Source organism: Meleagris gallopavo, chromosome 3 (assembly GCF_000146605.3).
Source record: "Meleagris gallopavo isolate NT-WF06-2002-E0010 breed Aviagen turkey brand Nicholas breeding stock chromosome 3, Turkey_5.1, whole genome shotgun sequence".
Lineage (NCBI taxonomy): Eukaryota > Metazoa > Chordata > Aves > Galliformes > Phasianidae > Meleagris > Meleagris gallopavo.
Window position 1 is genome coordinate 92,602,796 of NC_015013.2, and position 22,912 is coordinate 92,625,707.

Below are 22,912 nucleotides of genomic sequence, written 5' to 3' on the forward strand. Positions count from 1 at the left end.
AAAAAGGATGCTGATCCAAGGGATAGTTATAAGCTCTTCACACGTATCAGATGGATTCTCACTTAATTGTATCAGCACCATTCCTGGTTAACAAGTTCTTCACTTCGTTGCCTGCATCCCAGTCCCATAATGTCAGAGTACATTTGCTCTGAGACTCACTCTGTGGAAATCCATGAAGTGAGAGAAAGAATAAATTTGGGCTTCTGTACATATATATATTGCTCAATATTCAGATTTGTATTACAATCCTATCTAGCTCAGGGGAATTTCAGAAACTTCCAGTAAATACAAATGTGGAGAAATTACTGAACTAAAACAGTAAATTAAATCTACTTTACAGAAAGAGATTGCAAGAGTAATCTCATCTATTGGAATGGTATTCAATAAGATTTTAGGTGAAATTTCTATTACTTCAGTTGCATGCTTTTCTGGATCATCATTTTAAGAATAAGATTTTTCACTGACTGATAATAACTAAGCAATGCTAAGCGTTTTTTTAATATGCCATGTGTAATATGATTGAGAACAAAAGATGTGTTCTTTATTTACAATAGGTAAATTGAGAACTCTATAACAATAAGATATTAAAACTTTTGATATTTAATCAGCAGTTTTAAGCCCTTCCATATTTTTTCATATTTCAGTCTTATCCTTTCTTTAATTTAGACTTTGGTCAACAGAAACTCTTACCAGTATCAATAGCAGTATATCACTGAGGGTGATAATTTTAGGACTGAACCACTTTGTGTTAGGTACAACACACTAAAACCAAATGCTATCCCAACTTGTTGAAGAATTCAACCCATATCTTAAAATCTCCTTAATTTGCATTTACATTCCCAATCCATGCTAAGTGTAAGACTCCAAAACCTACAGAGAATTCCCATCTGTGGTAATACTCATCTTAGCTCTGGACAGTGCTCTGAGTAGAACTTGCTTTTTCTGGACTTCTTTTAGCCAGAGAAAATTTTTCTCTGAATTCACAATTGGTAATGATCTTTACCAATACAGCTGATTGTCAGAATACTCTGGCTTCATTTCTTGATTTGGGAGAAAGGGTGTGTAGACATAAATATCTTGCTGTAGTCTAAAAATGAGGATCAGATGGTAGAGTTGCATTAAATTCATTACCCTGAGTGAAGCCTACAGTCTGAAATTTAGGATTGTGTTTTTTTATCTCCATTTAATTAAAACTGATCCCCATCTAATGCCACATGGCAGTCTATTATATATTATATAAGGTATATATATATTATATAAGGTAAAACTGGCTTGATTCCATCACTGTGTTACAAGTGAAACTGAAAATACTTTACAGTGGGATTTACTGTAGAAGCACTTCTTCAGAAATTATCCCAACTGTTCATACGAGAGAAAGAGAGCAGCAGAACTGCTATCTGTTTCTGTGCCTTAGGGCATCCTCTGACATAGCTGCCTCCATCAGACAGAAGTCTGGAGTGCCAAATGGGGAGGCTGCTCTGTCAGCATTTTGTTTCCCTTTTTTTGACATTGCAAAACAAAACGCTGGTGAGATAGGATAGGAAAATACAGGACTAACAGGAAACTAAATGAGGCATGACAGATAGGGTGTGCTAGATGTAAATGCATGAAACTTATTCCCACTTGGTTCCCTTCAAAAGTCCTTTGTCTGAATTGTTTTAGAAACTGGCATTTCCTAGAGTTGCTGTATTGTGTTAGCCTTAGGAATGTCTACACAGTGCAAAAGCTAGAGATAGGTAAAACTTTGTTGTCTGCATTTTAAGTTTGCATTGCCTGATGAAATACTGACAAAAGCTTCTTTAAATATCTGAGTTTCCATGCAACGGTGAAGAGTCTTAACTGAATGGACAAAGCCATTTACACCACCTCCTATAAAAGAGTTGTTAGAAAACAGATGGAGAATGTTGGTCTCAAAGATCAATGTTATATGTAAGTCTTGTCTGAGGGACTTACTCAGATTTTTCTGCTGCAGCTTTGTCAATTAGGAATGTCTTCTGTAACACCAGGAGTGCTGAGGTTTGTAGCAGGTAAAGATGAATGGATGAATGCTGTTGCCTAGAGAATTTCACCTTCTTTTTTCCCTTCAGACAGGAACTTCTGTGACACTGAATTATTAAAATATATTCTCCTGTTGACTACTATGTAGTTATATCAAGGAACAGCTTACACTCAGTGCCCTAAACTGTCTAACAACTTATGCAGGCTTCTTGATTAGATAACAGCTGAACGCTTACTTGAGGTTCCCTTGGTATAGGAAGGGATAGTCATGCTACATTTTTATCAAATCTTGATTATTTTCCAAAGGTTTTTTGGTTTTGTTTGTTTGTTTGTTTGTTTGTTTGTTGGTAACTCTTAACATTGTAATTTTTCATCTTTTTCTGCAGAGAAAGTCTCTTGCAATGCAAACCCTTATCCTATTTATGTAAGATTTCCCTTCATGCTCATTTAACAGACTCTTTATCGGGGTCTGTGCTGATAGAAAAAAGGAGAGATGGTTTCAAAATGAAAGAGGGTAGATTTAAGGATAGATATAAGGAAAAATTCTTCAACAGTGAGTGTGGTGAGGCACTGGAACAGGTTGCCCAGAGATGTGATTGATGCCCGATCCTTGAGACTTTCAAGATGAAGCTGGATCAGGCCCTGGACAACCTGATTTAGCTGTGCATGTCCCTCTTCATTGCAGGGGAGTTGAACTGGATGACTTTAAATGTCCCTTCCAACTCTAAGGATTCTATGATTTTACGAAACCTGGCAAAAAAAGATGTGGATTAAACACCTGTAGGCAAGGCATCCTCTTCTCCCTTGCCACAGATTCCTTTGCATCACCTATGCTCTGGAGTTGAGTGCTCTGGAGTTGTAAACTCAGTCTTCCGGTACAGGCGAATAGTTGAAAGATGTAGATGTTCAGCAGAGTTGCTAAGAAACATAAATAATTTTAAAGTATGCAAGGTTACAAGGCTAATCTAAAGTTAGACTAACACTGTGTAGCATCTCCATGGCAACCAGGAGTGAATGGCGTGTGAGGCGAAAGCAGAGGGGAAGGCAGAATAACAATCAACAATGAATAAATTGTGACAAGACTCAGTGTGATTATGCTGTCAATGAGTTAAAGGACACTGCTGCCCTGCTGGAATTCAGCTGAGCTTCTGGAGGAGAAATGTTCTCTTTGCAGGTCCAGAGGAAATGTCAGATGACATTTTTAAAGCAATTCTATAATTACAAGTTCCATGTCTGCTAACTACTCTTCCAGTAGTTAGCAAATGAAGAAGAGAAATTGACCTGCACTTACACCATATAACAAAGCATCTTATTAAGCATCTACTTAATATCTAGAAACAAATTTCCATAGCAGTTCTAGTACCTAGGGTATACTTCAGAGATTTTACAATACAGATCTGTTTCCTTTGTTATTGCCTCTAAGGTAGGATGTGCATAACTTTGACAGTACTGATACTATTTTTCATATCTAAAACACCTAAAAAATATAACCCGGGTACAGATGTCAGTTAAAAAAAAAAGTTTTACCAATTACTGTCCCAATTACACTGGGATTTTGTCTGATAATATTTATCCCTCCTCATAACCAAGGGATGAGGCCCCATTGCGAAGAGCTGCTTTCTAAATATCCTATGGCCTGGAGAGTCAGTGACTTCAAGTTTCATGGGCAGCACCATGGTCCAGCAGCAGAGTTAACATATACCATCATCAAGCTTTTGCCATACATGAGTTAATACATCGTTATCTAATGTGTTGAATGGCATGAAAGTCTCTCGTGAGTAAGTGGTTTCTGTGTGGTCATTAAAAAAATCCAATGGAGCTCCATGCAGGTTCTGATCTTATGCTCTCAGAACTCAAGAAAATTTCATGAATTAGTTCTGTTGTACTGAATAAAATAAAAATGCATGTTTCCAGAGCAGGCAAGTGCACCTGACTAAGTCACTTCAAATTCATGTTCAAAGCCATTAAATTCTAGGGTAATTCTACCACATCTACACAGGTACATGCTGTCCTGGACTTCAGTTCTGATTAATCTCCACTAAGTGTAATAAGAAGCTACCAAATAGTCCCCCCACAGATTTAGAGTGAATTCTCATAATTCCCCCTAGAAAACTATTAAGATACTATTTTATCTAGAAATTGGTATCAGTCACTTTTTTGCACAAGTAACATTCTTAAGTGCAAAACTCCAGAAATGTGGGTAATCTTGGACATTTTTGGCAACCTGGCTACTAAAAGGTTTTGGTAAGGTCTTTTCTTCTGTAACAGTAGAAGGTTAAGAGATGTAAAAAGTGATCTACTTACGTTGCAATAAATTATTTGCCTAAGGTAATCCAGTAAGGCTGAGGCAGAGCAGATTTGAAATCAGTCCCTCAGAGCCTATAAGATGTCCTATAATCACTCTTCCTCTCCCCTGTTGTGTTTTTCTCTGTTCAATGCAGTGATAACCATATCACTTCTATCTACTGGGAAAGGTGTTCTTCCTGACAGAAGAACATTTCATTGACTCCTACTGACCTTGAGTCTCATTAAGGAGAGGAAAAAAAAAACAAATTGTCAAAATATGAAGTTGAACTCGAAGCTCACATAAGACAATAAATGTCTTCCAGTGTATTTCAGTGAGCTATGTGTCAAGCCCACACTGTTCAAGCAATAAAACACTACAACATTCACATTAGACAGTCAATGGTCCATGATGCCAAATGTGGAAGTTCTCTTAACACTATAGAATTAATCTATTCCATGATGACAGTCAATATTTGTTATGCCCAGAGAACCAAGGATGCATGTCTATGTAATTAATCAATGTAAAGTGCTTTCCCTGGAATGATTTGTATTTTCTATATTATAATTTAACACATTTTTATATACCCGTATGATGGCTGGTAAATAGACTTAAGAAAATAAATCACTGATGAACTCATTTATGGAAGTAAAAAGAATTTTTACAAGTTTGAAACAAGTTATTCAAAAAGCATTCATTATAATGTGATTAAGCAATTATGCTGTGCTAAGTAAATAACAACTGACTTAGAAAAGTATCTAATTATGTTGGCTGGTTATGAACTTAAATGCAGATAAGTTATTCTAGCATTTCTACATATTTTCATTATTATTCCAAGACTTTAGAAAACAAAAAGAGAGAGAGCTTGTTTTCGAGTCTGAGGAAATAATCCATTGACCTTGATGAGATTTTAGGCGTACTCTTTTGCTGCAGGTTGCAAGGTAAGATCACAGTAGGGAGAGTCCTCTGGGATTCAGTCCTAGAGAAAGGGGACCAAGACAGCTGGTCACTCTTCAAGAAGGAAGTCTTAAAGGCGCAGAAGCTGGCTGTCCCCCTGAGCAGCAAAATGAGCCGCTGGGGAAGAAGACCTGCGTGGATGAACAGAGAGCTATTCTTGAGGCTCCGGGAGAAAAAGAGAATTTATCTCCTGTGGAAGAAGGGACAGGCGACTCAGAAAGAATACAAAGAAGTTAATATGTGTAGAGAGAAAATCAAAAAGGCAAAAGCCAAGCTTGAACTCAATCTGGCTGCTGGGGTAAAAAGAAAGAAAGTCTTTTACAAATATATCAACAGTAAGAGGAGGACCAAGGAGAATCTTCATTCTTTACTGGATGAGGCTGGGAATATGACCACTGAGGATAAGGAAAAGGCAGAGGTTCTGAATGCCTTCTTTACGTCTGTCTTTAAAAGTCAGACAGGTTATCCTCAGGTACTCCATTCTCTGACCTGGGGAGCAGACAAAACCCCCCATGATTCAGGAGGACACAGTCAGAGACCTACTACTCCAGCTGGACTGCCACAAGTCCATGGGGCCAGATGAGATTCACCCGAGAGCGCTGAAGGATCTGGCAGAGGTGATCTGGCCGAGCTGCCTTCCATTATCAATCAGCACTCTTTGTTGACTGGTAAGGTCCCAGAAGACTGGAGACTTGCCAGTGTGACTCCCATCTACAAGAAGGGTTGTAAGGAGGATCCGGGGAACTACAGGCTTGTTAGCCTGACCTAGGTGCCAGGGAAGGTTATGGAGCAGCTTGTCTTGAGGGAGATCACATGGCATGTGTGGGACAACTGGGGGATCAGGCTTAGCCAGCATGGGTTCACAAAGGGCAGGTCCTGCTTGACCAATCTGATCTCCTTCTATGATCTAGTGACCATCTGGTAGATGAGGGAAAGGCTGTTGATGTAGTCTACCTAGACTTCAGCAAAGTCTTTGACATTGTTTCCCACAGCATTCTCCTGCAGAAGCTGGCGGCCTGTGGCTTGGACAGGTACACTCTTGGCTGGATAAGGAATAGGCTGGAGGGCTGGGCCCAGAGGATGGTGGTGAATGGAGCTAAATCCAGCTGGTGACCTGTCACGAGTGGTGTTCCCCAGGGTTTGGTGCTGGGGCCTGTCCTCTTCAATATCTTTATTGATGACCCGGATGAGGGCATTGAGTGCACCCTCAGTAAGTTTGCGGATGACACCAAGTTGGTTGGAAGTGTCGATCTGCCTGGGGGTAGCGAGTCTGTACAGAGGGATCTGGATCTGGACAGGCTGGATAGCTGGGCTGAAGCCTATGGGATGAGGTTCAACAAGGCCAAATGCCAGGTCCTGCACTTTGGCTGCAACAACTCCAGACAACACTACAGGCTTGGCAAAGTGGCTGGATGACTGTGTACCTAGGGGTACTGACTGATGCTTGGCTGAACATGAGCCAGCAGTGTGCCTGGGTGGCCAAGAAGGCCAATGACATACTGGCTTGCATCAGGAACAGTGTTGCCAGCAGGAACATGGAAGTGATTGTCCCCCTGTACTCAGCTCTGGTGAGGCCACACCTCGAGTACTGTGTCCAGTTTGGGCCTCTCACTGCAAGAAAGACATTGAGGACCTGGAGTGGGTTCAAAGGAGGGCAACAAAGCTGGTGAGGTGTCTGGAGCACAGGCCTTATGAGGAGCGGCTGAAGGAGCTGGGAATGTTCAGTCTGGAGAAGATGAGGCTCAGGGAAGACCTTATTGCTCTCTATAACTACCTGAAGAGAGGTTGTAGAGAGCTGGAGGTTGGCCTCTTCTCACATGTAACTAGTGGTAGAACTAGATGGAATGGCTTCAAGCTGCACCAGAGGAGATTTAGGCTGGACGTTAGGAAATACTACTTTTCTGAGAGAGTGGTCAGGCAGTGGTCAGCCAGGGCTGCCCAGGGAGGTGGTGGAGTCACTGACCCTGGAGGTGTTCAAGGAATGTTTGGATGTTGTGTTGAGGGACATGATTTAATGAGTATTATTGGTGATGAGTGGATGGTTGGACTAGGTGATCTTATGGGTCTTTTCAACCTCGGTTATTCTATGATTCTATGATACGATTCTATGATCATCTGTGACTGGTAGTACAGGATAAAAATAGATAATTTATTACCCTTAAAAAAAAATCTGATTAAGAAATTTTATGGAAGATCAGAATTTTTTAAGAAGTGATTACTTTAAAGTATTTCTAGCATGCAATTTTTACTGCCTGAAAATCCCATATGTGAAATACAAAGCTGGATTATTAGGGGAATAAACAACTTGTTATTTTAAGCCCGTGAAGACTGTTATCAAAATATTTCCACCCCTTTAATTGTATCTCAGAATTTTAACCTTGCAATGAATTTCTATCTAAAAAACAAGCTTAATTTTTAAAAGTTTATTTGAATGCATGTCTATGGGTGTTTTTTTAAATGTTTTCTTTCCATGTAAAAATTTCTCCAAAGTAACCTCAAGCCATTATCAGAAAAGATTACATTCACTGGATTAGCAATGCTATCTTTATTTCCCTTAGCAAGAGACTTCTGGATTAATTATCTGCCCGTCACTGAATCCTGTGAACTTTACTGAATCTGACTATAAGGATTATCTTTCTCTTCTTTTTATTTTTTTATTTTTTTATTTTTTGCATTCCTATTTTCATCTTCTTTCATATTAAGAGGTTCTTTTGCAATTTGAAAGCTGCTGCTGCCAGAAGCTATTCTTTCACTCAGTCACGTTCCTAAGGTTGAAAATTCATCCTGGCATCTGGTCCCTGAAACCTGAGCAGATAGAACAGCCCAGGAGGGAGAAACTGTGTCACCATCAGGTGTCTTTATCTTCCTGTGGTTCTCCATCAGTAAAATTCAACCCTAGACAGGTTTAACAAAAAAACCTGTAGGAATTAAGGGTTTCTTAAGTATATGTAATAGACAATTCTTATTGGAGAAAATAAATTCATATTAGCTAAACTGCACAAGAAAACTATGTTTTATAATGCATTTATGGCAGTATTGACTTCTAATTGACCTATTGACCTCTATTTTATTTCTATTGACCTCTAATAATATTGTAATTGACAAATTGTTAACCTAAAGTTTACTGAAGGTGGCCCTTAAACAGTTCTTGAATAAGAGGAGAGTGGCTTTCCTGCACACATTTTCAGGAAAATCCAAGTAAAATTGGATGTAGTCCTGAGGATTTAAGAGTAAAAGTATATCTCAGTGCCAAATTATCAAAGGATATGGATACATGTACACCCTATAAAGTGGAGAGAAGGGAAATTCTTCATGCTATCTGCTTCCTTGTGTTCTCTTGTAAAGCAAATCAGTGACCATGAGAAAACTCAGAGAAGCATGCATCTCCTCTGCACCAGATCTACAAGTGGTTAATGTGTCTTCTGTCTTTTAAGGAACAATATCTTCTGAAGAGGACCTTTTGGGATGAGGTAACCCCATATCACTAAAACCATAGTTCTGTGGTTTTTATTTGGTTAAATAAATATGATTTTATATTGTTTAAGACCCCAAACAAGGTTAATAACTCAGGATGAGAAGTCCTCATGACGAGTGCTGAGATAAGCAGAATAATGGACATCCATTTTCCACAGAAGAAATCGTAGAGCAATATTAGCTTTAGCAGTATATTTATATTTCAACTACCTCAGTATCCTGTTCCTTTTGGATGGAGTACAGCTCTAGCTTTCTTCTAGAGACCACTGCTGAATCCTGAGAGTGAAAGCCTCAATGAGAAGTATCTATGCAGGTGATGAAGTAGTTCCTACTTCAAAATCTCAAGAGTATATTTCTTTTCACTGTTATTGTTCCAATTGTGAAAACAGGAAAATGATATTCATTTTACTTCATGTACAACACAGCGCAAGAAAATGTCAATAACCACATCCTCCAAATATATCCCCAATTCATTATTGATCTACAAACAAAAGCATTCATCAGGAACGGACTCCTTCCGTTTTGTATTCATTAGATTTCTTCACTTCTTAATACCTTGTCTTTATTGGTGTAGTCTGTCCTTGTTGCATAGTGAAATAAACATACATATCAATTTATTTTTTTTTTAACTTGATATTTATCATGCAGAATCTGTAGGTGGAAGCATTTGCAAACCACAAAAACAACCAGAGTTTTCAGCACTGCTTATAGATGCAATACAAAAACATTTCTAAGGAACTGCATACCTAATATCTGCAAACCTAACAACTATCTGCCTCATAATACACCACACCTTAGCTGAAAAAGATATAGGGTAGATTGAGAAATCCGTAACGGATTTTTGCCAGACTGTGCACTCCATAAAACTCAGTGACTGTTTATCTGAGTTATTTATTTTATTAGAAATAAGGACTCCAATAAAATTCCAATAAAAAAGAAGGATTAAAACATGGCCCAATAAAAAGAGGAGGATCAATTTCCGCTAATCACACTACCTACTGTCAAATGGGCTTTATATTGCTGCTAATAATAGAATACAAGTGGAGATAATGGAGAATCAAATGATATAGCAAAAAAAAAAAAAAAAAAAAGTCAGTTTCCCACCTGATTTTAATATAAGCAAGAATCCTGTCTCTATGAGGAACATCTGAGTGATTCCTAGCAGATGTAAGCATGGACAGGCCGGGAATTCAGCCTATGCTTTATGTTACAGACGACTCCTGCAGTTTTGACCTGTTGGAATGTCATATCATCTCTGAATCTCCAGGGTCTCTGTTCTGCAGTTCTTTTTGTTTTGCTGTGTTTTGTTTTGGCTTGGTGAATGTTTTAATTTGTTTCATCAGACATTTTCCCCTCCATTTAACCAGTATAAGAAGGCCTTATACCAGGAGTGCTGTGCAGCTGAATCAGTTTGTGCCTGTAGAGAACTCTGACGCACTCTGGGGAGACGTAACTTAAAGCTGCAAAGTATTTTTGCTGTTACAGTCAAACTCAAACTCTCAGTGGAGCAATATGAAAAGAATTTTAGCTGTGAAATGCACAGTCTGTGAGTGATGCAGACATTTACCGAGAGTGGTGAGGAAGTGCTGGGGTCTGCCTCGTCCACCGCCATGGAAACAGTTTTTCGGCACTGTGTGCAGCTTTTCTCCTCTGGAAATTGTGTTGCACCCTTCTTAAAAATTGGGAAAGACAGTGGTAGTTTGTTGCTCTGGTGCTGACATGTTGCTCTCTTGGATTTCACAATGTAATGACATACTGTGAAATGATTAAGAGGGAATTAGTGTGTTTTCCTCTCCTATTCTGTTTTGTGTTCTGATAAAAGCAGCTTCCTAATTTTGCCCATCTCTCTGTGTGACCTTCTGCACATGGCCTGAAGCAAATTGCTGCAAGATTTCAATGGCCGTAGTGGCCTTTGGCCCAGCTTATTAACACTGGGCCAGGTAAGGCATTGGCTCAAGTGTCCCATGTCTGCTTCCAGATCCAGGTCAAGATTTATGCCCTGGAAATGCTTGGCTTTTCTCTGAAGACAACAACAACAAAAACAACTAAACAAAACAAAAGAGAAGATGCTGAAAGAGAAAAATCCAATATAGAAACTGGTCCATTGTGAGCAAGATTAAAGAACTAAAGAGACCAGCATGCCACCTACAAACAGCAATTCTTGAGCCACTGGAGATGTAGAAGGCTCTTAGAGTACCCAGAATGTTTTCACTTATAATGAGCCTGGTATTAAGCATTCAGTGAGGTAGAACTGCCTGATAACTGCTATGCAGATGTAAAGTCTGTAGGAACTAGGGAAACTCAGTATATAATCATACTGAGGATCATTTCAGTTTGACCAGCAGGTGGGTGGTGAGTGTGCAGGAATCCCCCAAGTTCATAGCTTTTTGTATGCTTGAGAAAAGACTGTCTTCTTCTCTAATCATGTTTGGCAGCAGAGACTACAATTGAGAGGTCCTCAAATCCTCAGTATATTGGAGAGGGGAAAGCCCATGACACTCTATATAGAAAAACTCAGAAAAAGCAAGATTATTATCAATAGGATTAAATTCCCTATGTAGGTGTCTGCACTGAAATGCTTTTAGGATTATAAAAATCAAAAATAAGTAATAAGGCACTGGAATAGGTTGCCTAGAGATGTGGTTGATGTCCCATTCCTGAGACTTCAAAGACGAGTCTGGATCAGGCCCTGTGCAACCTAATCTTTCTGTACATGTCCAGGTTCCTTGCAGGGGAGTTCAACTGGATGACCTTTAAAGGTCCCTTCAAACTCTAAGGTTTCTGTGATTCTATGATTCTATGATTCTGTACCTTGACCCCTAAGCACTCCCATCTTTACTCACAGCACAAACGAGGCAAAGTTTACTGAAACTTATATTGCTTATTTTTATGGAGGCCTATCTGTGGCTGGACATGTTCCTGAAACACAATAAGGTGGCAAATGTAAGGTTAGTGTTCACAGATTTTGTAAGTGGGCTGGAAGCTGCTGCTGAACTAATGACTCATTTTCTCTAGCTGGAGAACATAGACAGGAACAGCAGGTGTTTATTTTTTTTCCTCCTGCTGGTGTACCATTTAGGAAGAAATATGTGTCAGAAGAATGAGAAAATAATGAAAAGATAAATTCTTTGGACATGACACAGCTAACTTGTGATAAGCTGATGAAGAGCAATGGATGCATAAAAACTCTAAGAGCAAACAAACTTTATAAAGTTTATAGAAAAGTTAAAAAGAGTGAGAGCTTTCTTCCACACTTTTCAACTATAGTAAATATTCCACCCACCACCCACTGTCCTCCAGAACTGTTTTTGCTCTTCTGCTAACAACCAAGGAAGAGCCACAGAAGTCCTAGATGAGATAGGCGAAAAAAGCAAAGCTCAAAAGATTAAGTGACTCACACAAGATCACTCAGGAAATCTGACAATGCTGCAGTGTTCCCAGATTCTGTCCTGTTCACATCAGTGCAGAAGTGTTATGCATCCAAGCAGGGTACATCGTTTGGAATGTTTAGGGAAATATTATTTTTGTTGGAAAATTACCATTCATTGCCAGTTTTCCCATGAAGAGATACTTTGAACCTAAAATGGAAATTCTAGTCAAAACCTAGGAGGCTGAAACAGCAGCAAGCCAGTGTCCCAGAGTTTGGTATTGTCTTAAGATACAGGAAAATCAGGTCAAATTTCTAATTTAATTAATATTCCACAATTTATGAAGGACAAGACAGCTGTAAGAGAAGAGCACAAGACAGTCTGTAGGCGAAGATATTAAGTGTGAGTGCTGATAACCCAGATTTTCTTATCACAGGATGTTGCACTCAGCCACTGGCTGATGACTGCCCTGAAGGGCTCTCTGTAGGTTTCTGTAGCTGATCTGTTATTTGGACTTTTTATGTTTTGGGTTTAATTTTCTTTTTTAAATTGAAAAAACATTGTCATCGTGAAAGACCATCTGATATTTTAACTTCAAAAATCACTCCTCAAGTAAAAAAAAATCCTTTATTCCTTCACTAGGTTTAGTATCAACAATATGCTTATAGAATCATATATGAAATATGGTACAGTGGACACAAAACATGTGTTTGCTTTTACAAATTCAGCCTCCTGCATCTTACATGCATGTCCTGACAGCATAAAATGTCTTCGCTTTTCAGTTTGGCAGCCTGTTCTGCAGATGCACCTGATGTATCAGATCCTGACTGCTCAGTTCTCAGAAAACAGGGCCTGTTCTTCTCCTCTGCTTCAGTACAAAGCTCAGAAGAGTCCTAAGCTTGGTTGAAATTCATTTCCTCTTAAGTGTGCTTCTGGGTCATGGTGGCTTATGCTGTTTCTAATTTCTAGACAATAATTTCTTTTCCTAGCTTGAAAAACTTCAGGTCTGAAATCAAGGTGTGTTGTTTGCTGCTGCTGTTGCTGGTACCTTTTGTTTATGAGCTGGGATGCCAATGTTCCAACCCCATTTCTCTCATGCATTTTCCACATCATTAACTGTTTAAATTTCCTGTGCTTGGACGGCTGTTATTTCTCACTATCAATTCCCTCCAACACGGCTGTATTAAAATGCAGAAACTGTTATACAATCAGAATAGGAAGACCAGATGGCATCAATAACTGCTAATATACCCCCTTGTTTATGCTCCAGCATGTGTCTGATAGATGGGATATGTGCGAGCCACTGATACTCTGTTTATGTCATCATTTGTTGAGTTTGTTTCTTACTTAACCATATGTTCCCAAGGAAACCTTGAAAGCATAAGGACATTTCACATGCCTCCTCACCTCAAATTCATCTGAAATGCACCTACAAAATGGACAGATTTTTAAAAGATGAACTTGTTTTCTTAATAGACAGGAAATACATCCCGAAGAAATAAACTTGTTTTTCTCCAAAGCTTCTATCCCTGCTTCTTCACCAACTGCTTTCTAACCAAGAGCAACCAGCCCACCTCTTTACTGGGCTCTAAGCTGTGCAGTCTCTAAAGCTGTGTTTTGGTATATATTTATTTATCCAGACACAGAAGGATTACCAGAATTTGCAGACAGTACTTGGAGTCACTTTCATTTTCCAAGGACCTAAGACGTACAAAATCAAAGAATCATAGAATGGCTTAGGTTGAGGGGATCTTAAAGATCATCCAGTTCCAAGCCCCCTAAGTTCTAGTTTCAATCCAACTAAATTCTTAGATCTTTTTGAAAGAAATCCAGAATACAGACTGACACTCACTGGCTGACTTTGCAGCCAATGAAAAGAAGCAGTCACATCTCTGAAATCTTAGATCTGGAGTAAATGGGTAAATATGCCATCTTAGTAATGTCTCTGCACCATTCATGCAGTCAGCTTCCATCTGGAAGACTTGGGTATCAGGTTGGCCCCCCTGCTCTTTCTGCTGAGTATTCCTGAGTGAGTTGAGGATTAAATGTGCCATGTTCTCAAAGCAGAGAGGTCACAGTCACAGTAGAGGGATTATCTTCATGGTTTGTGACATCAAATCTGGAGAGTAGGGACATCTTGGGAAAGTGGAAAGGAATGTAATTTTATCAAGGTTCTAATGATACTACTTTGAATTTAAAAAAGATGGGGAGGAGGGGGATTGGGGCAGCCTGATTATGGTGGGTTTACTTGGAATCTGAAGGAATATATTATTTGCATCCCACTGTGAATTTTAGGGCAAGGTTTTTATTTCCTAGGTTCCCAAAATTTCCCAGACTAAATTTGGTAGCTGGCAATAAAATCACAGACTTCTGAGCATGCCCCTTGTGTTCCTATTATAGTTAATAGAAAACAAGTTTACTGAGTCAAAGAAGTTTAGGGTGAGTCATTTAACCAAACATATGTGTCTACTGTGGGATGACATGAATCACAGCCCATGCTCCATTGATTATCTAGGAACCCAAAGACAACTTCTAAAATTGCTGATACCACATTATGTTGTCTCAAATGGTAGCTTAATTATTGTGCTTTGCCTCCCACCTTAGTTTCTTGACTTATGACAGAGAGATCATACCATCAGCTTCTCAGTGTGCAAGAGATAAAGATAATGAGCTCATGTTTGTAGAGTGCTAAGAAAATATTAAATCCAACAAGCTGTGCCTTAACGATATATCCTCGACTCATACCGATGAAGACATGCTGTTTACATATAGACAGCAAGAGAGCTATAAGCTCTGATTATACTATCAGCTCTTCAGGGTCTTCACGTTGCTTTCAACATTAGGTATTTTTTAAGCAGGATTGTTGGAAAATTTGCCTAGAGTAAAGCAGAAGGTTAGCAGCTGAGCTATGGGTAATGAATTTTTGCACATAGTTCCTGTGGATTGCTAATTGGCAGCTATAACGTAATTCTGCCTTGAGCAACCTGCAATTCCCTCATCTACTCCTGAGGGAATATAGATGAATTTTATGTTTAATTTTCTGTGTTAGCTGCTGAATGACTGAGAAAAGCCTTGGAATCTTTCGGGCTGGAAAGAGCCAGATAAATATTATTAATTATAATTGCAGGTCAGGTAATTTGTTCCAAAATTTCTACAGTATTCATGTATCTAGTGAGTCAGGGTGTTTTATACCTCATCAGTTTTCAGTTGACATTTTATGGCTTTCTTGTATCTGAAGGAAACAATTACTGTGGTTGTTAAAAGTATGGCTTAGTACAGAATTATTGCTATCATCTATATATTATAAAAATGTCTTAAGACAAATCTTGGCTACAGTATTTCATCAAGGCAACAACAATAAATCAGTGTCAGCGGTAGCAGTTGAAATTTGTGGTACCAAGCTACTAAAACTGTTCACTCATTCTTCCTGACAAAATTTTCAACAGAAGATAAATTGCAGTGTCCTTAAATGGGGGTAAGATACTGTAGACATGAGATAATCTTTGAAGTGATAAAGTCAAACGATAAAATTTTCATTATAGCCATTCATATAAAAGATGACTGGATGGGATAATCATTTTAGGAGCATAACACTATCCACATATATTTAGTCTATTCAGTAACAGTTTGATTTGTCCTTCTACTCCCCAAAGTAATCATGAAAATTACAGTCAGAAAGACTAAACTGCACGACCACATACAAGTTATAAAACTGTCATGAAATAAAGAAAGGCAATCAGAACAAATAGTGAAAACACATCAAGAGTATTTCATTTGAGCTATATTAGTGCAGTTGCAGGAAATTTATCTAAATGGAAATAGTTTGCAAGTACTAAGACCAGGCTTGGCCATGATTATTGCAACAGGATCATGATCAGCTTGTCATTGAAAGGCCTGTGACTATATATATCTATTTGCAAGCCAAAGATGGGATAGTTTCCCCCAGGGCATCTTGCTGTGACCCAGTGATAGATGAGTTATAAATGTGATCTGAGACTGGCAAGACAAGCTTAAAAAGACAGGAACTTTCATAATGTACTTCTAGCAATGGGAAATGAGTGTACAATAAAAAAAATGAGGAATTAATAGCTGCACTGCAGAAAAGGACCTGGAAATCATTATGGATGACAACTCTGACACGGATTTCTGCTGCCAAAAGAACATTTCATTTTGGAAGAATCTTCTTTGTATAAGATATGTATGTAAAATATTGGTGATAATTTTTCCACTTTTATCAGAGGGAAAGACTGATTGAGAACTCAGTGACAAGCTCTGGGCTTCAGATGTTCCAAATGATTTTGAAATGTGCAGGAAGGAAAAAAAAAAAAATAAGGACAGCAAGCATTGTTGTAAGCATGGCTGAGAAAGGAAGTCAGCAAGAACTGAGATTAGAGGAAACGTGCTGAAAGTTTTCAAATATACTAAAACAATTGAGTTTCATGTTCTCTGCAAAAACAAGAAGAAGAAATAGGGAACAATTTGTAGCTCCCTGAGCTACAGAATACCATGCATGAGGATGGTGACATTGATTGACAAGGTTTGTAGCAGGCTCTCATTCACTGGATAGCTCTAAAAGGGATCAGACAAGGTCAGCATATCCGAACACGGAAAATGCCTGTACAATCACTGGAGGTCCCAGATGCTTACGGTTCTGTTCTCCAAACTTATTCTTACTATTTTGTATAGAGAGAGGAGAGAGGGCTAAGTAACAGAATATCTTCATAATGCGCTATAACTAGATCCAGTACAGATTATGAGAGTTATACAAAAGAATCATCTTTAGAGCACACATATTGACCTGTGTACAGGGGAGCTAATGAAGAAGATGCTACAGATTATGTTGCCATGTTACAAAGGCTGGCTTAGCCTGGGTTTGATGTATCCCTTCAACTACCATCCAGAGGCTTTCCCTGAAGCAGAGAGGACAAGAAAGTATAACAAGTGCAGTCTGCATAATTTTGGGATTTCTTTGACCTGCCTTGTAGGAAAAGTCTACAATGGAAACACCGCAGAGGGAATCAGCTGAAGAAGTGTGCTTATTCTGACATTTATGTACAGGCAGGTTTTCAGAAGCATTAACTGGGTGTACATCTGACACCCAGTTCACTTCTGTTTCTAGTGTCACGGAAACAAATTTATCTTGAATTTAAGCAAAGAACACTGAAAATACATATCCTAAACTATTATTTCAGGAACAGGTTCCCTTCCAAGTACTCTGTTCTTCTTCAGAGCTCATATTGCCTTCTTGCATCTCCCAGAGAACTTCAGCAAATGGTCACCTTTACAGCCTTCTCTGTTGCTCCTCTTCAAGGACACTTCACCACCTTTAATACCAAACCAACATCAAACATGGCAATCCTTCTCATGCTGTCTTCCAGCTTCCAGAAACCAAGGGTGTGAAAGTGGCTAATTGTACATGTTGTCTTCCTGGGCTTGAATTGCACACATGAAAAGCAAGTGTGATCCAGCTAAGAGCAATTTGTATCTGTTAGCAGTTACGAAAATCTTGTTTGGACAGCACAAGAAGAAGTGTGAACTGATGTTTCTTTTGAAAAAGTGCGAGTGATTTGTTTTGCTACATGTTCATTAACTGCAGCATTGCTCAAAAGTTCTTTTGCTTTCAAGTCTCTTCTCAGAAAAGGGTCAGTCTTGCTTCCCTGCTAAAGAATTTGTTAATCATGTAAAATTTATAATAAGTTTTATTGGTGTTGTTTTTCAGGGGGATAGATTCTTTTGTGGCATAATGTTATGCTTTGAATGATGTAGATACATCAGGACAAAACAATTGCCAACCTGGCTACTTGAACAAGAAAACAGAGGAGGTTGATTACAGTATTTGTTCCTCCCTTCTCTTTTCAGTATGATGCTCCCAGTTTTCCACCCATACTTCTGTTTAAAACCATTAGAAACATCTATTCACATGTATTGGCAGATCATATATATATTTAAACAACTTGTGCTAAACCTCTTACATCGTGTAAAAAAAAGGCAAGCCCAGTCTTTTTTCTAGCGTGGTTTCATTGGATACAGAGCCCTTACACTGAAAAAAATAAATAAAAATGTTGCTTTCAAAAAGATCTATAAATGAATTTGAATAAGTAAAAACCAGTTTGGATGAAGTAAAATTGTGCCACATTTCTTAGAAAAGCATAGAAAAATAAAAATTCCTGTGCTCAGTGGCAGCTCCTCGAGAAAGCTAGAGATATTCTTTGGAAGAACATATGGAAATAGAAAATATAGCAGCCTATAAAATACAGGGTTTATGAATAACAAGATATATCAAAGCCCATTATGAATTCTATCTTCCAAAGTGAAATAATTTTGTGGTTCTCAAATAGCCGAAATAGACTGTCACAATGACAGGTCTCAAATGGTCTACTTGACAAATTCCTTCGAATCTGCTTATCTACCACATGTAAGTCATACCAGATCCCTCTCATTTCATAGAGTATTTATTGCTTTCCTGTTGACAACTGGTGTGGCAGCTATGTAATTTTAGTTTTTATTCCCAGCTGAGGAAATAAGTGCTTCATTCTCTAACTAATTAAATTTCCATTTTGCCTAAAGCAACTAATATAATTTAAATAGACTGGGCAAGAGATTTCCTTAAAGTTATGTGCTGATTTTGTGACTTAAAATTACAATTTTCAATGGCTGGACGAGGTTAAATCACCAAGAGAAATCTTGTTCTGTGAACTCACTGCTGTGACAGTTGGAGATCTCAGACAGAAACTTTGTAACACTGCTTTGATTAAGATGGAAGAATGATTGCCCTAATCATGAGAGACGGTGAGAATTTTTCCTAACACAATCAGCAGCTGATCAGGATGCACATTCTGCACCAGCATTTCCTGTTGTATGTGTTGGCATGTTAAGATCTTATGAGGAGAAAACAACATCTGAGGAGTATCTCCACATTGACTAACTACATATTCTGCAATGTACAAACATGATCTACTCTTCTGGTTGGAGATACACAAAAGTAAAGTGAACAAGAGCCTCTGTTTGAGCAGGAATTGAGAAGACAAATTCAGATCAGACTCTATGATTTAAACTCACAGGCCTCAAGAAAATGAGGAGTAACAACCACACCATTATCCATACCATGTTGAAGAAAACAATAAATTTCCTGTGGATTTCACTTCCGCAGTGAAGTGTGGATATCCACTTCCTGTGGATAGGTTGTGATTAAAGTGAGAACACAAGTCATATTAGGTAGATAGCAGGTGTTGAATAGGAAGACAGCCCCTAGCAGTGGCAACCAGGTGTTCTGGTATGTGGCAGCTGAAGGCACTAATGGCTGCTGGGCATAGCTGTTCAAAGCATGTCCACTAAACTGTATGGAAGGGACATGACAAAATAAACATTCTGAGGAAGGAAAGGAAAATAAAGGAGAGTGTCTCTGATTGACTTCCATTGTCCACAAATAAAACAGCTGGGTATCTGCTGAAAGATGTCACCTTGAGAAAATTATCTGCTCACACAGAATCACAGAATCACAGAATGGCTAGGGTTGGAAGGGAACTTGAGGATCATGAATCTCCAACCTCAGGCAGGCCACAGGCAGGGCCACCAACTTCCACATTGAATACTAGACCAGGCTGCCCAGGGCCCCATCCAACCTGGCCTTGAACACCTCTAGGGACGGGGCATCCACAGCCTCTCTGGGCAGCCTGTTCCAGCACCTCACCACTATCTTGGTAAAGAACTTCCCCCTGACATCCAACCTAAATCTCCCTCAACTTAAAACCATTTCCCTTGTCCTGCTGTTATCTATCCTTTCAAAGAGTTGATTTCCCTCCTGTTTGTAGGCTCCCTGTAGGTATTGAAATGCTGCAATGAGGTCACCCCACAGCCTTCTCTTCTCCAGGCTGAACAAGCCCAGCTCCCTCAGCCTGTCTTCGTAGGGGAGGTGCTCCAGTCCCCTGATCATCTTCGTGGCTCTCCTCTGGACCCTCTCCAACAACTCTCTGTCTTTCTTGTACTAGGGGCTCCAGACCTGGATGGAGTACTGCAGATGGGGCCTCACAAGAGCAGAGTAGAGGGGGACAATCACCTCCCTGTCCCTGCTGCCCATCCCTCCCTCCATATGTGCCACAGTCTTCACTTGCACTGAAATATAACCAGAGTTATACAACACAGTCTCCTGCTATCCTTTCTTAAGCATTTTGTCTTGTGCCTGTTGTGTTTCCATGACTTGGACAAAAACCTGTTTGCCAAGAAATGTCTCTTACCATGCTAATATAGGGCAAAGCCAGTTTATGGAGAAAAGTGCTCTCTCTGCACCAAGCCTCGTCCAGGACCTCTTGAATTGTCTGGCAATAAATTGTGCCATAGTTACATTCCCTCTCTCATCTCGAGTTGCTTGTCTAGTGAGCAACTGACTGGAGCCTGCTTTCATTGGCTCCTGTGATGTGACAAATGGCAGCAGGTATAGCAGTCTGCACTGGGACAGCAACGAATAACGTAAAGTTAATGTGATAGAGCTGATCACAGAGCACACAGAGCACTCATTATCTCACAAACTCAAGGCGTGTCAGACACCATTCCTCTTATCCAGGCTAACTGGAGAATGTGGTAACTCAGGCAGTAAGTAGTCAAACACACATGGGGAAAACTGCTAGAAAAAAAAGCAACTACTTTACTAAGAAATCAGAGTGAATTGGCATTTTGCAGTTTGTGCATCCAAACCAAACAATATAATTGTTTCTGGTTTAATTTGGGAAAGAGAATAAGCCAAGAATCTTATTTTTCTAAATTTACCTTTATCTGATTACCTTGTCATCCCCATCCATTTCACTGTTTTTCTGCCTTTCTCGAAACAGCCCCATCAGACCTGTTCTTCATTTGTCTACAGGATACAGAGCACTCTACAGCCTAGTTGTTTCTAAAACAGAGCAATAACTTAACACACATTATTACTTTACCATTCCCATGAATAATAAATTTACAATTTTTAAGTTTATATTTAAAAAACAAGAACAAATCCAAAACCTTTTCATCACTCATAGCTGAAAAAATGATTGCTCCTGGGGGTAGCACTGCTGAGGAGGTTGAGAATTAGGGAAAAGCCAGGGGAGAAAGAAGTTTGAGTTACCTGAATCAACAGCACAGCTCAGACTTTGAATATATCAAATTAGCCTGTAGATCTAAATATTGTGAGAAGCAGACATTAATTAAATTCTCATAGCAAGTCTATATGAGAAAGTGAGAATTTAGTTTTCAGTATTCTAGAAGAAAAGGTAGCCAAATTAGCTTATTATTCAAGTGCACTTATTTAATTGCTGGTCTATTTACATGTCTTAAAAGTAGAAGAGTCTAATGACTATGAATAAATAATATGCTAATGGAGAATGAATACATGGCTTCAGCTTCCACTTGCTTGAATATAGAGAGAGGTAACAAATTAAACTTTCTGGGCTGTTGTTACTCCACTCTGTTCAGGACAACACTTTAATGACATTTTCCCATACACCAGTATCAGTAGCACGGAGAGTCTGGGAGAGAAACTTGCTTCCAGATAAGATTTCATGTAAAGTGCAGTGGCATTTCTGAGAGTGCTAAGTCAGTTCACATCCAATATCACTCTGTCTTTGCTGTCAGGAGAGAGGGGTACACTGCTTTTGACAAGGGCTATGCTGGAGTTACATGCAAGTTACACATGAGACATTTCAACACGTCTCCTCATCTGTTCTTCTCACTTGTTTTCAGCAAGTTATATGGCCTGACACTTTTCTCTGAAGTTCAGCTGACTTGCTGAATACTGAATTTCCTGGATAAACAGTAGTTTATCACATAAACTTTAATAAATAAATAAATAAATAAATCTGGAATACTATTGCTAAGGGGATTGCAGTGATCTTAGAGATCCCTTCCAACCAAAACCATTCTACAGTTCTATGATTAAATGACTTACTTTGTCATTAAGAAAGTAGTGACCTACACAACTTATACTCAGCAGTGTAACTGGTATTGTAGTTGGCCTATCTCCAATTAGATCCAAGCATCGGGGCTTGGAAAGCTTTTAACTGGTGCATTAGTATGTGTTAGATTCAGACAGACATGTAGAATTATTAGCAGTGATTAATATAATTAATTATCGACTATTAGTTGTAACCATATTTTCATAGGACTCTTACAGAGAGTGATATAATTAGATATATTAGCTGATAGACATCCAGACAGACAGATTATATCTAAAATGATTAGATGATAATAAGACACATTTTTTGCCTTCACAAATAATTCTGTATGTGAGATCGTAGAAAAAAAACAATAAAGTCTACAAGTAATAAATCAGGGCAATGTTAAAGCTGATGATAATTGCACTACAAATAGAACTTGGAAAAATGTTCTGGCACAGAATTTGTTTTCTCTGAGCAGTACAGCTGTGAGGGCTGACTAGTCATAAACTCAGGGGCAATTTGATCCAAGGAAGAGGTGATACTTGGGTGGAGATGACACAAGATAATACACATGCTTTCATTTCTTAAGATGCCCTCTTGTTTCAAAATTGAATAAGAAACTTGAAAAGAGTAATTAAACCCAAAGCAAAATGATATTTTTTATTTGTGATTACTCTCTTCACTTTTGGGCACAAAAATGAAACAAAAAGTACTTTTGTTGCAATAAAACACTGACTGTCAACTCCCAAACCAGACATTGTTCAAGAAAAATAAATCATTTTTTATCTAACCTAAAATGATTTTTCCCCTTATTCTCTGGTTTTCGGTGGTTTTATTTCATATGTTCAGTTGAACAACAAAAAGCCTTTGCCTTAGGCATGACCCCAATAGAAATTTTTCACTCTAACACAATGTTAGCTGCATTT